Source organism: Ostrea edulis, chromosome 10 (genome assembly GCF_947568905.1).
Source record: "Ostrea edulis chromosome 10, xbOstEdul1.1, whole genome shotgun sequence".
In the NCBI taxonomy this organism is placed as follows: domain Eukaryota; kingdom Metazoa; phylum Mollusca; class Bivalvia; order Ostreida; family Ostreidae; genus Ostrea; species Ostrea edulis.
In genome coordinates this window covers 45,912,298-45,932,057 of record NC_079173.1, presented here as the reverse complement: position 1 = coordinate 45,932,057, position 19,760 = coordinate 45,912,298, and the positions used below count along the sequence as shown (strand labels likewise).

The 19,760-nt window shown below is 35.5% G+C and overlaps 1 protein-coding gene across 3 annotated transcripts in view; it reads right to left on the bottom strand.

The window, feature by feature from the left end:
* The window catches only part of LOC125666234 (uncharacterized), a 249,059-nt gene that overhangs the window by 197,977 nt on the left and 31,322 nt on the right, over positions 1 to 19,760 (bottom strand). The window lies entirely within an intron of this gene.

Sequence of the window (19,760 nt, the reverse complement as noted above, 5' to 3'; positions counted from 1 at the left end):
ATCTGCGTCTTTGCTGAAAGTTTAGCGATAGAAGCGAAGTTTTCACACTGTGACAGATGTAGAACTCATTGAATGCTAGGCTGTAAGTTTCCAAAAACACGTAACTGTCGACATTTCCCCACCTCGAACAATACTATATGTGATACCACAGATATATTTCATATTTTGACACGGGGAAATCGAATATTTCATTTTCGAGTTACCGTATTCCGGCATGATTCCAACATTTACGTTGTACTCGACGCAGGCACATCAATATCCGGTTTTCAACATGAATTTCGAAAGTTTGAAAGTACTAGAATTAAAGCTGCCTTTACAGGATCGAGGAGTCACATAAAAAAGATCACTTATTAGGACTAGCAGAAGAATTGAATTTAGAGATCCTGAATGATGAATCAGGTTATACATTCAAAGAATTTACGTTCTCATTGAAGTTTCTACCCTTTATTGTCTCATATGTGTCGGTTTATTCGCACATTATAGATAGAACTACGATGGAATGTGAGTGAAATATATATTTAGATAATAGCATGATGGATACATTCTGTATGTAGGTTTTTGATATCCCGTAGTATTTGCCTTTTAAGATGGACCTGATCTTTGTAAAGAAAACAAAAGCCATCAAATTTGGTGTATCACTGAAAACCGCCACATTGATGAGTGAAACATTTCCCTGTAATGTATTCTACCGTATCTTCAATGCGTTCTCTTATGATTATACGGCTTAAGAAAACAAAATGTTTGTTTATTGAATTTCAAGATGAGTTGCAAAGTAGAATGAGGACAGCATATGTTATGGTTAATGGAAAGGATATATTGCCAATACAAGATATAGCTGAACGGTCTAAAAACTTGACCATCTACCACCAATTGAATCATGTGATGTTATGGTGTATCTTGTAAATGAATGTGGATGGGAAGCCTCTAGGTTAACTTCATACAAGAAGGATACTGGTTACAAGCTACACTTAGATAACCACATTAGGGATGCAGCCATAGCTGAGGTACCAGACACCTGTAAACCAAATTATTATGTGAAGGCTAACTGTATACCAGAAACCAGACAGACAAAAGCCCTATATGCCACTTGGGTACTTTTGAATACCAATGTGCAGATTATCAATGGAGGTTGTTCTCGTGTTGTGTAAGATATATATCACTAAGATATTCATCAATCAATTATTTCTTTCAACTGTCAAATGTGAATAAATTATGATGAACTAATGATCATTGTATAAAATGTGTTTTTGTTTTTCCTTTACATAACCAACATTTTCAGATTTTGTTTGATCCTTATTTTGTGTTGCAAATGAGAAAAGTACCTAAAAGGCTTTTTTAATATTATAAACAAGTATTTTTTATCCTTTATTCGTTGACTTCACATTCATACATCATCGGTTACGTAACCCCGTACTAGTAACTTGCCGGTAACTATTTTCAAAATTCATAACCGTGCAACCAACATTCATCTGGCATGGATTGGGTATGGTTTTTCATTCATCTCCATTTCATAAATTTTGATCATCCAATTCAGTTACTAATAAATGATAATAAAGTACTTGTCATGATTTATAATAAGTGTATATTTATTCAAAATCATATACTTGTATTCTATGAAAATACATTTCAAGTATTTTATCAAGATTAATTACAACTGATAAAAAAATCAGTTAGTCAACAAAATTTTGCATTACAATGGTACAAGCATATGATAACAGGAATCAAATGCATTTTATTTCTCAGTGGAAATGGAACATGTAAACATTGCATAGCCTTGTTGTTTTCTTTGGTAAGTTTCGACAACGGACACAAAGATCGTTATTCAGAAACATGCACCGACACTGTGTGTACCTGAGACAACCCCAAGAAAACATCAGAGCCAATGGAAATAGACTGCACTGATCTGTAGAGGAACACCACCACAGAGAAAAAAATAGCACCCACTATTAAAAATCACTCTCCCTTTGGTGAGATCAATAGCAGATATGTTGAAAAAGATGTATACAAGTTGTTCAAATCTATTAATTCCTTATTAGTACAAGTCTTAGATCCCCCAAGTGATGACAGCTCATCTGAAGATGAAATAGAACGTTCCTACACTTTAAAATGTTATACTGGCTATGTCATCAAATAGGTCTGTCTTGGATCATTTAAGAAATATTACACATCAGATGTTCCAGTAGAAATAGAATGAAATACACAAGGTCAATATGATAACACTGCTTGGTTTGAGAATCGATGTGGAAGAATTACTGCATCACTTTTTCCGTCTGTCATGCATTTCAAATTTACTGAAAATCCCAAAATTTACATTTTGAAAAGACATACGTGGCAACTCTGGTGATGGGTGTATGATACCTTCAATTGTATTTGGGAAGAAATATGAACCTGCAGCTAGGCAACAGTATATTGATTTACGCACGAACTTACACAGAAATGTAATAGCAGGTACATGCAGGATGTATGAATGTGACCATTATCCTTTTCTGGGAGCTTCACCAGATGGTAAAGTTACATGAAAATAATGTGGAGTAGGTCTTATAGTAATCAAATGCAGTTTTAAATATCAAAATGTTGAACCTTCAAAAGAATGTAAAGATGATCCTTTATGAAAACAATGATGTAAGATTGAAACAAATATCTCCAGGGTATATTCAAATTCATGGCCAAATGGACATATACAATACTTAATTTTTATGACATGATTTTGTGTTTTTCACAAGAAGGGGTATTGTCATTGACATAATAACATTTGATCCTGAAATGTATTCAGAAATTGTGCAAAAATGCAGCAGATGTATGTGATTAGTGCTCTGTTAAACCCAAAGTAATAATGGACTAGTAACCACTGGTAGGTGTTTTACAGAACTATGATATGGTCATAGGAACGTTTATTCTATGTTTGATATGATTTACAACTTTGTGTAAAACAAACTATTCAAAAATCATTGCTTATATGCATTATAGACTCCCTGTATACTTGTGCTTTATGGCTGATAGTGACTTTATGTTAAAAAAATAAACAAAACAAATCTAAGTGGAATTTCATTGCATAAAGACTATAAGACATATATACATGTACAGTTGTTACATGAATCAACTACTGCCAAAGTCGTTTCATCTATACATGTATTCGTATACATCTTATTTCACTAAAGGTTGTTGACAATTACTTAAGAATGCACACACTCTCCGAATTTGATTACACAAAGGGTTGATTTTTAAAGGAATAGTGTGTGATAGTATTTTATAGTTCTTCCATCTGCCAATTGCCCTTTCAACATGAATTCGAAGTTTTGCATATTTTTTTTTCAAAACATCACTTTCAGTAAGATGTTTACCCTTTCCCCATGAACACTTTTTGGTAAATGGTGGTGTATTCAATGCAACTCTTCTCTTTATCAATAAGTCTCCTATAAAAAACTCCTATCTCCCATCACTTCGTCACCACACTTTAATGTATCTAAAAATCCACTATGTTCAGTTATGTACCTGTCAGAAGTATTGCCACAGATTTGAAACAAACATAAAACCAACAGAAGGAGTTATAGCAACGAAAGCATTAAATACGATTTTTGTTTAGAAAAACTAAATGTTCTTATTTGAGCTGTTGGTGTAGATGACCTTTCAATAAAAAACTCAGTACAATCAATGATACAGGCTGTTTTGGGAAAAGTTAATTTAAAACATTTTGGCATAAAGTTTTTCAAACATTTGGAATTTAGTCTTTTCAAAAGTGGTGAAAATACAATATTCATGTAATTAATCCATGTTGTAAAAAATTGTGTACATGAAATACCAAAGCTATCAGCATCAACAAATGTAGGTGAAGCCAGGCGTAGTCGTAAACGTGTGACGAGGAACTCATGAAAACGAGTCAGCCTCCTATTTGGTCCAGACTTCTTGTAAGGATTCTTAGCTTTAGCATTCTTTGCTCCAGACCCACCCTTCCAATACATCAATGTAGGTGTTGTTTTATCAAGTATCGCTGTTAAAGTGAAAACAGATAAAACATTTATTCATGTGTATTACTTTTGAAATTTGATTAAAATTCTAGTTATGTTACCCAAGCAAAGTTTGGGAACATATTGGTTTTACTCTGATATCAACAAAAGTGCAAACTCATACACGTTCCTTATTTTCTTTCATTTCTTGGTACTGAAATGACCATATTAAACGCATTACGTGTAATTGAAGGCTAAGATAAAATTATTTTTGCTATAGGTTTACAATGACATCCCTTTTTATTTGGGGAAGTTTTGGGAACATATGTAACGGTCCCCGTTGCAATTAGAACTAGTTTGTAGTTGTTGTTAGATGACCTATTGCATAGATCTGTGTCTGTTATCGTGCGTCATCTGTCGTGCGTTTGTACATTTTTAATTATTTGATATCTACCATTCTAATTCAAAATTCGTATGAAGCAAATTTGGGACATAAGTTGTGTATTTCAGGATTCCTGCTTCCCTGGATCCTTAGAATTTAGCTTATATACTCAGAATATGATTTATCTTTCTACATTTCATACCCCTTGGGACTAGTGATACTTTTAACTAATACTCTGGACAGGTGACAGACAAGGCCTGTGGGCCTCTTGTTTATAAATGTAGTTCTATGTCCATGTATAACAGAAAAAGTAATACACATGTATTCAAATTAATTCATTTTGGTGAATTTTGTGGCTGAAATAAAAGCATACTAAAAATCAAATACTACCACATATGTGTAATTTTGGTTTATCTATCGTGTCTATTAGCAAAAATATTATCTCATTCGCACGAGATATTATCTCGTTTGCACGACATAATATCTCGTTCGCACGAGATAATATCTCGTTAGCACGACTTATTATCTCTTTCGCACAAGGTATTATCTCATTCAGACGAAATATTATCTCGTTTGCACGACTTATTTTCTCGTTCCCACGACTTCTTATCTCGTGGGAACGATATAATTTCCTTATGTTTTAAAACTTTTATTTTGTGTAGTCATTTTTAAATACCAATCAGGATTGTATATTTCTTTAATATGAAATTCCACTATGTGATCATGAAAACTCAAACTTAAATGATAATAAAGAGGTTTTAAGGGTTTTAGTTCATTCAACAGCTAAGCAACATTCAACTTTCTGTGATTGTGTTTTGAATTAAATACTAATGCCTTTTTTATGGTATCATGTATCATTGGTTTAAAGTCTTCAATACCTAACTTTGGGACTTTTACATTGCGGGGGGGGGGGGGGGGGTAATTTCTTATTCAAACAAGGTAATAAGTTTAACCATGACTGAGGGTGCAAAAACCCAAGCAAGACTCATACTAAATTACTTGCATGTACCAAGGAGTATATTCCTGTTTTGTTGGCTTTCAAAATACATGTAATGAAATACAGAAAATATGTTGATTTGTGTGAAATAATCTGACAAGAAACATAAACTATAACCAATAAATTGGTCAATTATGATGTTCACCACGAAATTGCAAGTGAATTCATGCACATCAATTTTGCAGAGAATGAATAATTTTAAGGATAATTCAAGTTGCAAAATTTACGCTCTCAGGACATTTGTTTCTTACTTTGACGCCACTACCTTCGCTCAAACAAATCAAAGAACGTATTTTGATAAATATTTAAATGATTTCCTTTATTTTGCAACGGTCCTTTTGTTTTTCGAAGAAATAACTAGTTTATTCCATTTACACAAAGAGTACTATTAGAGGCACATGATTAAAATTTCCAACTTTTTCCTCATCTATATTAAATACTGAAGTCAACTTCTGAATACCATAGACTCTGGTCAGTCAATGATATAATAAGTGTAAAATAAAAAAAAATATTAAAACTTTTCACGTGCGAACAACATAATAAGTCATTCATACGGGATATTATGTCGTGCAAACGAGATATTTTCTCATGCGAACGAGATATTATATCGTGCAAACGAGAGATTATGTCGTGTGAACGAGATAACAAGTCATTCGAACGAGACATTATCTCGTGTGAACAAGATATTATCTCGTGAGACGAGATATTATGTTGTGCGAACGAGATAATAAGTCGTTCGAACGAGATATCATGTCGTGTGAACAAGTTACTAAGTCGTGTGAACGAGATAATATCTCGTTCGATTAACATAAAATTTTCCAACATACGAAGGAAAAAAAGATTTGCATGTCCTAAATATACCACCATATGTGCGTGTGTGTGTATTTCATTATTATTATTATTTCAATATGCACTGTTTATTCTTATCTAGTATATTTATGGTATCTTGTATTTTGTATATCTTGTGTTTTCATGTTTTATATGTACAATCAGGATAGGTACAGCTACGGACTGTTTACATGTTGATGGTACAGGGATTTCAACAGTCTCGATTGAAGTCAGCATTTCGCAAATTCTATGGTCGTTATAACGATCTAGTTCGTCAATACAACCTCGCATTGGGTCAAATGCTGTCTGACGTGTTTCATACCGATTGTTAAGCCGTTCTTGGCACACTGATTTTGACTGCGAATAACTCCGTTTACCTGATCAGGATATGGGGCTCACGGCGGGTGTGACCGGTCAATAGGGGATGCTTACTCATCCTAGGCACCTGATCCCACCTCTGGTGTGTCCAGGGGTCCGTGTTTGCCCAACTATCTATTTTGTATTGCTTGTGGGAGTTATGAGATTGATCACTGTTCGTTATCTTCACCTTGCATGTGGTAACGCCTTTTATATCATTGAATTTTAATGTTTAATTTATTTTCTATGTATTATGTGTATAACATTCTGTAGTAAGGAATATTTGCATTGTAAAACGCCATCGAGCGTACATAGTGTATGAAAAGGGTCTATTTATTATTATCAACATGGTTCTTTTTACTCATATTAAAACACAATCATTTCCAGATAGTTCAGATTGAAGTTTGCTCAAATTTTGGACCCAGGGGAAGGGTATGGTCAAAATACGAGAACAAAGTTTTACATAGGAATATATAGGAAACTTGTTTTAAAAAATTATCATCTACAAAAGGGCAATAATCAGTCATACAAGCATTCAAAGGTAGTGCAGATTCAAAGTTCAAATTGTGATCTACCAGGCCACGATAGAGGATGAAGGCAGTTTAATATGGGAATGCATGTATATTACGGAAACATCTTACGGAGATATCTTCTCAAACAGTACCAGGAGTAGTTATATCGGTACGCAAGCATCTCCATCAGTTCAAATTCAAGTCTGTTCAAATCAGGGGTCAAGGGGGTATAGGGCTACGATAGAAACAAGTATATAGTAAAATACAGGAAATTAAATAGGTTACAAATTTTTTTTAACTTGGCGGGACGACTGTCCGGAGATGTTGTCATACCCCGGTGTCGGTATCACACTTTAAGGAAAACACTTTAACCTGTACTATCAATCTCACAACTCCTACAAGCATTACAAAATAGATAGTTGGGCAAACACGGACCCCTGGACACACCAGAGGTGGGATCAGGTGCCTAGGAGGAGTAAGCACCCCCTGTTGACCGGTCACACCCGCCGTGAGCCCCATATCCTGATCAGGTAAACGGAGTTATTTAAAATATAGATACATCATGAAGGAAACTTTGTTGTGATACAAAATTTGACCAAGTGACCTTGGACTGCGACCCATTATTCAAAAACTTTAACCTGGGCTATACTTTTTTAACAAAGGGGGTGAGGTTTTGATATTTCACCAATCGATATTTCATGAAGACTTTTGACGTAGTGACCTTGACTGTGGACTTTGACCTACTTTTAAGAATTTAACCGGAAATATATTTTGAATAAAGGGGGGGGTAATATTTCACATATGGTCATTACTGGTGATGTTGATATAGTTGAAAATGAGGACCTCAAATCACTTATTCTTAAAGGTCCTAAGTACAAAGAACCTCGGTCTTTTAATTGGCGACAAAACTCCATCGCTATTATGAGTCCAGTCGAAGATTATGCCAGACGATGGGCTAGATATGAAAAAGAAGAACTTGATACATTGTCAGAATGGGTTAAAAGCATAAGAGGGATATTAAAATCCCGCATTAGACACATGAAAACAAAAGCACGTACCATCTATCCTTCTGTGTTTAGTAAACCAGACGTGATAAAAGAATTAGATAGGTTACATGAGGAATATGTTTTGGTTCCAGCTGACAAAGCTAGTAACAACATTGTCTTTGTTTGTAAGGCTCATTATTACAACTGTATTTTAAACGAACTTGGCATTAATTCCACTTTTGGTAATCATACTTATACTCCAACTGCCCTTTCAAAAGTCGAAATTCTTCAAAAAGATGCTTCAGTTTTAGACACATTTAATATTCCAGTCAATGGGTCGAATGAATATGAGTTACCGTACCTATACTGGATTCCTAAACTACATAAAAACCCTTACAAACAAAGATACATTGCTGGATCCAGTAAGTGCTCTACCAAGCCCCTATCTTTGCTCCTCACGAAAATGTTAACAGCTGTGAAGGAGAAACTTCAAACTTACTGTGCGACTACATATGCCAGAAGTGGTGTTAATCAAATGTGGATTCTAAAAAATTCTAAAGAACTTTTGGTAAACTTGAAATCACAGAATTTTTCCCAAATCAATAGCATTAAAACCTATGACTTTTCAACACTATACACGACCATTCCTCACGATAAATTAAAGACTAGACTTTTTGACATCATCAACAGTTGCTTCTTCAACAAAAACGGAAAACGGAAATATTCATATCTAGTGATCGGTCATTCAAAAACTTACTTTGTTAAATACCACTCTGATTCCACGCACAAGTACTCTGAAGTTGAAATAAAAAATATGCTAGAGTTCCTCATTGACAATATCTTCGTGGTCTTTGGTGATCAGGTCTTCCAACAGTCTGTTGGAATTCCCATGGGCACGAATTGTGCTCCTTTGTTAGCTGACCTGTTTTTATATTCATATGAAGCAGAATTTATTCAAAAACTTCTACGTGAGAAGAAAAAATCTCTCGCTGTGACCTTCAATTCGACTTTCAGATATATCGATGACGTTTTGTCTATTAACAATGATAGCTTTCATTCATATGTCAATTTGATATATCCCTGTGAGCTGGAAATAAAGGACACCACAGAGTCGTCCACTTCTGCTTCATACTTAGATATTTTATTGAAAGTAGACATTAACGGCAAACTAACAACTCAACTGTATGACAAACGGGATGATTTCAGCTTCTCCATCGACAACTTCCCACATTTATGTAGCAATATTCCATTATCACCTGCATATGGTGTTTATATATCTCAACTGATTCGATATGCAAGAGCTTGTTCTGGGTATAGTCAGTTTTTAAATCGAGGTAAGCTACTGACAAACAAGTTGATGGTACAGGGATTTCAACAGTCTCGATTGAAGTCAGCATTTCGCAATTCGATGGTCGTTATAACGATCTAGTTCGTCAATACAACCTCGCATTGGGTCAAATGCTGTCTGACGTGTTTCATACCGATTGTTAAGCCGTTCTTGGCACACTGATTTTGACTGCGGATTACTCCGTTTACCTGATCAGGATATAGGGCTCATGGCGGGTGTGACCGGTCAACAGGGGATGCTTACTCCTCCTAGGCACCTGATCCCACCTCTGGTGTGTCCAGGGGTCCGTGTTTGCTCAACTATCTATTTTGTATTGCTTGTGCGAGTTATGAGATTGATCACTGTTCGTTATCTTCACCTTACATACATATGCCACATGAAGAAAACTTTGTTGCGACACCCAAGACTTTTCACCTTGTGACCTTGGACTTTGACCTACTGTTCAAAAACTTTTATCTGGGATATATCTTTTGAACCAATACGGATAGGGCTTTGATATTTTACATATAGATATATCTTTGGAAACATATTTTTGCAGGTTGAGAAATATGACCTGTTACGTCGAACACGTGGTTACTATTTATAGTTCGTAAAGGAATTCATGTGTGTCATACCATGAAGACCGGTTATGTAGAACATGATTAGCAGGTTCTGTTTCTCAGTCATCCAAGCTCAAGACTTTGCGCTGTTCACACGTTGTACACCTACCCACCGACTCTCTACCTACACATTGCTCTTGTGGTGTTAAAGTGTTTTCATCAAAGTGTGAAACCGACACCGGGGTCATGACAATAGTTTTCTGGACAGTCGTCCCGCCGAGTTAAAAAAGTGTGTAACCTATTTAATTTCCTGTATTTTACTATATACTTTTTTCTATAATAGACCGATAATCCCGGGGCCCATGACTTGAACAGACTTGAAATCGTAATAATGACGATACTTGCGTGCCGATATGACTACTCCTGATACTGTTAGTTAATAAAGAACAAACCCATGATTGTTAATGATAATTATTAAAAAGATAGATTAATTTTCTTGGTTTCCATAGACTTAAATTTCCAAAGAAATATTCAAATTACATTTTCATATTTACTATTGTCCTTTTTAAAAACGTCAACACAAACTTGTTAATGACATAAGCGATGAATGTAAACAAAGTTTTTAAAGGCAAGCGGAATTCCAATAATAGGCCTCTGTGTTTTCTTTTTGTATCCTGTTATAGATTTTCAGTTTAAAATTATATGATTTCAGCGAGAATAGTTCTTGTAATTCATAATTGCCTTTAGGTACAGGCGAACTAATTTAATCTCCACCGATACTTGATCATAGATCACAAGATCAAAGTGAACAGTACCTATTTTGTGAATATTGAGATAAAACGTCTATAATTGCTAAATTATCGGTATACCGGCCATCCCTCTAAACCGGCCGTTTTTTTTTTCGGTCCTTGAGCCGGCTGGTTTAGAGAAGTTTCACTGTATATGCCATCGTAGATATTCCAGATATTATTCCTCAAGGCAGTGAGACAGATCGCGTGATATATGTACTTATCATGAATAAATGTGCAAGTATTGGAACAATTACCCATCAAAAGTGTTGTTATGATTTTGAATCAGGTAGTAAATAATTTTTGTTCGTTTGAAAGAATTCGAATAAGAACATAAGAAGACTCTTGACCAAAAAACGGTTGCCCTGAACTTTGACATACAGTTCAAGAACTTATTCTTGGTAATACCTTCGGAAACAAGAGCGATAGGGCTTTGATGTTTCAATTATAGATGCCTCATTAGAAGTTATTTATTTTGTTACCAGAACTGTTGACCTTGAGCTTTGACCAGAATTTAAAAAAAACACACATTAATTTTGACTATTTGGGTGTCTGGGTAGCGTTCTCGCTTCTCACCGCTGCGACCCGATCCCCGTGATCGTGGCGGTGGAGTACACGACACGAGTTTTATGTTTGTTTCAAGCAACGCGTTTGGAAAAAAAATGCCCAATACACGGTGGACCTTTAAAATTGTCGGCACCTTTGAAGTCCTATTTTACCGCGCGACCTAGACATTGAAGTCCACGGAGGATCTCCGTGGATGCCACCGCACATCTCTGTGGATGTCACCTGTACCTCCGTCGATGCCACCGTGTACCTCCGTGTGATAAAACAAAGAATTAAAAAAAAAACTTTCGCTTGGCCAACATGCCCACACCCCATTCATTGTTCAGAAATTAGCTATAAATCATTCAATTCTTGTAATTGTTGTTTAATGATACAATGTTGTTTTAATGCATATCCGTATGCAGACGTTCACACCTTTTTATGAAACGCCCAAATTATCGACACCCTGTATACAAACACCCGTGTCATTCCTACCACCGGTCGGTATTTCGTTTCATGGCATGTGCAGCAGAACAACGACAATCACTTGACAGTAATTTCATTTTGATGAATAGCAGCTCAAAGAAACAGGGGTGGATCCAGGAATTGCGGTTACGGGGAAGCCCCCGTAATTTACATATTTTATAGGGCTTATGAAATGTCTCATATGTAGTCATTTGTAGTATTTTGTATCATTTTTACATTGTATAAGGTGAAATTAATAAAATGACGCAAATATTAAGGGTTTTGGGGAAAAAATAAACTAATTCAAGAAATCAAAAGATTTTGTCATTTATTTCTCCAAAAGAAATTATTGCTTTTATATCGTTTAATACATTTTTCTAAACAAAATATCACGATTTACCTTAAATTTGAAAATTGGGGGGGGGGGTGTTATAGAGCCAGACTTCCCCCCATAGTGAGACACCCCCCCCTCTCTCTCTCTCTCTCTCTCTCTCTCTCTCTCTCTCTCTCTTATTGCAGTCGACTTGTTAACCTACTGAGCTACTCATCTAGGTGAGAATTCTTTAAATGATTAGACAAATATTGCTGATATTTATATTTTCATCTATGTTTTCAAAGGAAGTCAGCCATTATGACGATGTAGAGTACTTCCTTAAGAAAAATCATTTAATGCCCTGCTGAAAAAAGTCTTGGTATCAAAACAATTTCCATAAAGTGATAGTAGTTTACCAGGAATAAATGAAGAGGAAACCCTGCTATGGGAGGAAGTCCGACTCTATAACTAGTGATAAAGTGGGTCTTCCCACGGGAAGTCTGGCTCTAGGGTGAGACTTCCCTGTAGTCTAGTCATTCTACTGTTTTACCTCAAACTGATTGCAACAGAAATGGTTTTTGCGAAACTTGTAGTGGAATATGCTTATAATGATCACATAAAAAATGGAGAAAAATCGAGAGAGGGGAAAGTCGTCGATTTGCTAATTTAAATTAGCAAATTTTCATAGCATAAACTTTGTTACGGCATGTCTCCCATAAACGCAGAAAAGTTTACAAGGGAGATAATTGAAGTTATGTAGACGCTCTTTGTAGTACATAGTTGCATATATATATATCTATATATATATATATATATATATATATATACTGTTAAGTCAATGTTATCCTCTAAAACGCTAGTTTTTTTCAGGCATGTGCTAATTTTTGACCACTAATTGCATTTTCATACGAAAAAAGATTGACTTTGTATAAAAGTTCAACGTTATACGATATTCTATGTATACTATCCATATTATGTCTGATTCTTACAGAGATCGGTTCCGAAGCATCCAATTCATATAATCAAAGAACTACAATTTGAAAAATATAAAATATTGGAGTTTAACTTCTCTCCAAAACAAAAACTATATTAATATGTAAGCCCTTGCTAACAACAAAACAAAAAAGTATGGAAATCAGTTTATGCCATTAGTTGATCATGTTTAGCGTTAAATGTCGCAAAAACATAAGAACAACAAAAACGTATCTCTTATTAATCAATATTCCTTCAAACGTTTATGTAATGTTTGTAGTTGTAGGTGAAATACCACTTGTAATGATTTTTAACGTGTCAACGTCTGTCGCAACACGGGATCTCCGTTTTTAAAGGGCATATTCGAAAGACCCGTGATTTTCACTTCGAAATATCGAGCGTTTGGTGAGAGAGTAATCGCATCTTAGGTTTGGTGCGGCCATGACACGAACGGCCTTGAATTTAGCTTTTGATTGTACATACATGAGATTAATTTCCAGCTGATTTAGTAAATCAGGCGTTGGGCATTTGTCCCTCACAAGTGAATTACATCGACTTTTTAATTTTCAGGTAGTTATAGAACACTTGAATTTGCAATACATATCTTGGTGATAGTCAATATATTGTGCAACTAAGAGAAAAGGGGAGCATAAGTGTGAACAGGACGAGTGCCGTCAGAAATTACTCCATTGTCTCGAAAATTCGTTCTTACAAAGACCTAAGAATTTCAACTTTCGAAACTTTCCTTAATTTGTGTAGCTCTTTTTGAACTATTGTAGTGTAGTATGGGGTCTCCGAAACTACCACAACATTGAGATGGTTCAGAATCGCGAACTTCGTCATTATCACAGATTCATTCCTTTACCTGCACTACATGAATGGCGAATTCGGATGGAAAAATCCTTAACGCTGACACTGTATAAACTACACGTACTATCAATGAACAACGTTACTAAACATGAGTGAATCGGTATAATAAATCTAACTGGACATCACAAATGAAGTCATTATCTGAATCTTTAAATTCTAAAGAAAATATATAATAGGTTACTATTGTGTGACACTTGTGATTTCAGATCAAGTTGCTTCATAACTATAAGAAATAGTGGCTAGTACATGTAAAAGTAAATCAACTATTAAGTTATGTTTATATAGATATTAAAACACATTTTAGAACCGAAAATTAATTTTCCACGAGCATTCCAAAATATCTAAGATCTTTAATTGCACTATGAAGGTGTGGTATACTTCCAATTAGAATAGAAACGGGGCGATACAAAGGATAATAATTAGAAGACAGGATATGTACATTGTGTTCTTTAGATTGTGTTTCCGTGGGGGAATACATGGAGCGGCCCTTCGGATGAGACCGAAAAAAAATGAAGCCCCGTGTCACAGCAGGTGTGGCATGATAAAGATCCCTCCCTGCTCAAAGACCATAAGCGCCGAGTATATAGGCCTAAATTTTGCAGCCCTTCACCGGCAATGGTGATGTCTCCATATGAGTGAAATATTCTCGAGAGGGACCTTAAACAATATACAATCAATCACTTTTAATAGATTGTGTAGAAGATGAGTCACGTTTTACTACCTTGTACTGCATACTTAAATCTCAGAACATATTTTTACTACTTGTACCTCACATTGTTTAGTCAACTTAGATTGTATTATTTTTTATTAACAAATTTCCCACGGCAAACCACCCAGTTTATACATTCCGCTTATATATACAGACATTCTTTGATTTACAGAAAACACTATGAGTAATCATTGTCTTTGTATTGCTATTATTTCTTTATCACAATGACATTTAGATCCGATGGATCGGGTGTTTTTGAATTCGCATTTATATGATTTCCTGTATGTCACTATGATTATTGACTTGCTCAGCTGTAACAATGCGTTGCAAAAGAGAGCATCAAAAATGTCGCCGTGACTACACTAATCCCAACACAATATTTTTTTTAAAAAGGAAAATTTGGTGTCTAAATCTACAAGTCTTAATCATGAATGATCAAGTCGCGGTCTTCGCTCAACAACACCTACTTTTTACTTCGACAAGATCTGTATATTTTGTGCAAATTTTCTGATAGGAAATGTGGCGTTAATGGTTTTTCTATCCGAACTGTAGATTTCTCAAAGAAACTTATAGATATTTGTAGAGAAAGAAATGAGGAATGGTAAAAGAAAAAGAAAAAAGAAAAACAATACCCTCGTCCCGACTAATTTGTATCCATGTACCCGATTCAATTTATCACTAAACATGTGGCGTGAATTTTCCAACTCGTAAGCAAATCCCAACACCCTAAGCAAGTTTTTTTCCAAGGTCACGAAAAGTAGGTAAATCATCAAGGTCACAATGTCAAAATGTTTGGTACCATCTAAAGGTTTTGTCACAAAGAATACACATATTAAATATGAAAATACTGTCATTTACCATTCAAATGTTATGGCCAAAGTTAAACATTTTGCGGACTGACAAACAAACGAACAAAGCAAATACGATTACGGCATTATACACAGGGGCGGATCCAGTAATTGCAGTTAGGCAGGGAGGGGCGGGCGCAAGTTTATGAGGCCGGGGGTCTTTGGGACGCCTTGAACTCCTGAATGGATTTTACAGATTTTATAGGGTTTGAAATATGCCTCCTAATATTTTACCATTTTCTGTCATTTAGGATGAAAGTGAAATTAATAAAATGACGCAAATTTTAAGGTTTTTTTTGGAGGGGGGGGGGTGCAAGTTCTCCCAATAAAAGTAATTAAATAAATCAAAACATTCTGTCATTTATTTCTCCGGGAGTGGAATTATTGCTTATTTTATCGTTTACAATTTTCTAAACAAAAGACTATGATTTACATTAATTTTGTAAATTTTAGGGCGGGGGGATGGGGGGCTGCGTCCCCTTCAATCAGTCACTGATATACTCATGATTTTAAAATCTCAAACTGTTAAGTGATTTTTATGAATTAATTATCACTTCTTTAACTGTCTCATATAAATAGTATGTCATTTTGTGCCAGAATCAATGTTCACGAGTTTCATATTAACTCTTCTCATTTTCATCGATTTTTCTTCCAAAATAAGGCTTTACGCCTCATAAAAAATATTCATTTAAAATTTTAGTCTGAATAAAGTAGTTTGTGAATGTTAACATCGTTCCCGATGATTATAGCAATTATGTTTCTTTTATTTATTTCATGTGTGAAGATAAATGATAAATCCCGGTTAGAATGACTGGACTACTGGGTGTTCTCCTACTCTAGAATGAGCCTTTCCCCAGAGTGAAGGCTCGCTCTAGAGCCAGGCTTCCGGGGGAAGGCTCACTCTAGAGCCAGGCTTCCGGGGGAAGGCTCACTCTAGAGCCAGGCTTCCGGAGAAAGGCTCACTCTAGAGCCAGGCTTCCGGGGGAAGGCTCATTGTGGGGGAAGGTTCACTCTACAACACCTGTTTCGCCCCCTTACATCCTCCACTGAGAAATGTGTACCATAAGCAGTGTTTTTTTTTGTTTTTTTTATAAAAACGTATCGTTTCCATTGTAAATTAGGAATAGGTGATTAAGATCTGCTCTATACATGTTTATATGTAGTCTTGATATATCACAAAATATACAGTTGACAACGAGTGAAATAAAATGCAGACGTTTTCTCGTTTATTCAGTGACTCACAAAGTTGGGTGTCTTCTGAATGAAAGTTGTAAAACAAACGTACTAGGTTTTGGTTAGTTATAACATAAACAGGGGTAAAATTCATCTTATATCCGTTAGTCATGGGTATTGGGTCAACTTGTAACTTCGTAGAAGAATAATCTTGGCTAGCGAAGATGGAATTCCGTCAGCATAAACATATTATGATAGTTAAATCGAAGAATTATCCAGTTAATCCAGTGCAATTGTAATATGCATGTAGCTTGTGTTTATTTTATTTTTTGACGGAGGGGGAGATAGATAGCTAAGCACGTAGCACCGATTTGAAGGGGGGGGGGGGGGCTCATTCATTAGTCCTAACCCGGACCAGTCGAAATATTTAAAATGTAAAGAAAATAAATTGGCAAATAAAAAAATATATCAGAATGAAAAGGGATGGATTGTACTTATCATTATTTATACTGAACGTTGTAGCCTTCCCGTATCTGCTTACATTCAAGATATAATCAATAACTACCGATGTTCTCTCTCTCTCTCTCTCTCTCTCTCTCTCTCTCTCTCTCTCTCTCTCATTATTTGATACTTCTAAATTTAAAAATGATGTCATATAGAAATTAAAAATTTTGATAATCGATAGCGTATATGAATAGAATCAGCTGAAATTCAAATCGTTAATTCATTTCTGTTAACATTAGTATTAGTCTTGTTTTTATCATGAAATAGTAGCATTTGCAATCTAATTAAAATCAGACTTATTAGATCCGCACCGTATACTCTATGTAAGTATTATAGCGATTGTGAGCGTATCACAGGATCTGATTTTAATTAGATTGGTCGCATTTGAAGCTGAGATTTTAAATCCTTTAATATTGTACATGCAGGTGGAATCGGAAGGGGGGTAATATGAAAGCGTGGAAGTTAGAAATGTGTCCTTGTAGCGACCTACCCACTGCATAATTTATGAAATTGAAGTCGGAAACGTTTGAGCGAATGAAGAAGGGAGACTACTGCCCCCCCCCCCCCCCACACCCCCCCCCCCCCCACACACACACATGTACACAATTTAAAGTTTTCATAATCGAACAATTTAAGCACCATTTTTGGTGTTATCTTATTGCTTGTCAATAATTTTACACTAATTCACCACCGGCGACATGCTCCTTCTAATACATTGAAATACAAGTACAGGTAATGTTAGCACGGACCTCTATAAACACCATGGACCATCGTGACCATGGTAAACAGATCCATGTAGTAACGCAGGGGTTCTAAATTTTTGAAGCGATCGGTCTATTTATTTTTCTCAAAAACAACATAAATGAGGGTGTTCTTTGTCTAACACACATCGCACGGAACGCACAGAAGTATATGCCCCATCCTTTACTTTTCTCAGACACTCGTGTTTAATATCGAGTACCTACGAAAATTCGCACGGATGTTTGCTTCATGAGCTGAATTAAAGATTTGAAATAATTTGAGAAAGAACCATGATAATGTGTCACAAGAATATAAAAAATACATTCAATTTCTTACTAAATTGGGATTCATAATAATCTTTATTTTGACGAAATGCTTGAAAATGAAAATAATGCAGGGTGAATGATGGAAGATGTAGCGTTACTAAGATGACAAGATATCAACTATTTCCATATTAATTAACTAGTATAATCCAATAAATTCACAATTTTAAGTCTTTTTGTCACATATTATATTCTGATTTAGGAATGTATCTATTTTTCTTTTCGCAATATAAGTAATGTTAGCACGGAACTCTATCAAGTCCATTCTGCAGTTTGATCATACCTTCTCATTCAATAACTTTTTTAAATAAAAATGTCTGTCTAAATTTTGAATGGCAAGAGATAGGGCTATCATATATCATATGCACATTTCTTGCGACAAGACATTTCTTTTTGGTCCAAGTTTCAAAACTTTTGACATTAACCCTTGGAGAAAACCTAACTTAAGACAATATCCAGTGGCGGATTTAAGGCTGAAGCGCAGTCCTCCACCTTAAATTTTCAAATTTAAAGTATATCGTGATGTCTTGTTTAGAAAAATGTACTTAACGATATAAGATATGGAATTCTCGCCACGTTGTGAGGCAGTTATGTTCATTTAAGAGTTCATTGCTATCTCTGTGCTTTATATATAAAATACTTCGAATGCAATGTGTATCATGTATGATCCTCTTAAAATGTACGTTAAATAAGTGTATTCCATTTCCATTCTCCATCACCGTGTAGCGTGTGACAACGTGGCGAAAATTCCATCGTCATCGAAACTTGCCTAGATGGTCGAGCGGTCTAGAGCGTTCGTTACACGCTGCTATGAAATTTTGTTCCGCAGGTCGTGAGTTCAACCCTGGGTAGGGGCGGAAGTGGGTATCCAGATAAAGTGAAATTTTCAGTGCTTCACACACACACACACACACACACACACACACATATATATATATATATATATATATATATATACAAACATGTAAACCCAACTAAATAATATATATATGTATATATATATATATCCAATGATGGCTAAGTACACATGATCCACATCTAATAAATAACACTTAGCGCTTTCGCCGTGTAGTTTGGCTCTTCAGGGTGTAACAAGCTGAACAAAAAGACGTCTCAACTACAATGCGATAACTTAGTACATTGTGCTCTTTTTGTTATGTGTACTTAGTCATCGATGGATATATTTTTTTCTACTTATTCCCGATATTATGGACATTTTGTGCAATTTTACTATATATATATATATATATATAATCCCGTGTGGATCCGGGTTAGAAAAGGTCCTCAGTACCCCCTTGTTTATCGTAAGAGGCGACTAAATGGGGCGGTCCTTCGGATGAGACCACAAAAACCGAGGTCCCGTGTCGCAGCAGATGTGATATGATAAAGATCCCTCCCTGTTCAAAGGCCACAAGTGCCGAAATGGGTCTAAATTGAGCAGTCATTCATCAGCAATGATGGCATCACGTCTCCATTTGAGTAAAAAATATTGAACGGGACGTTAAACAATACCTTGACCTCAAGAAAACAGCAGCGTAATGTAATATTTTTCATGAACATAATGATTTTTATAGAAATTGAAAAATCTCAGCAGTGCCAACGTGACTCAGGTGAA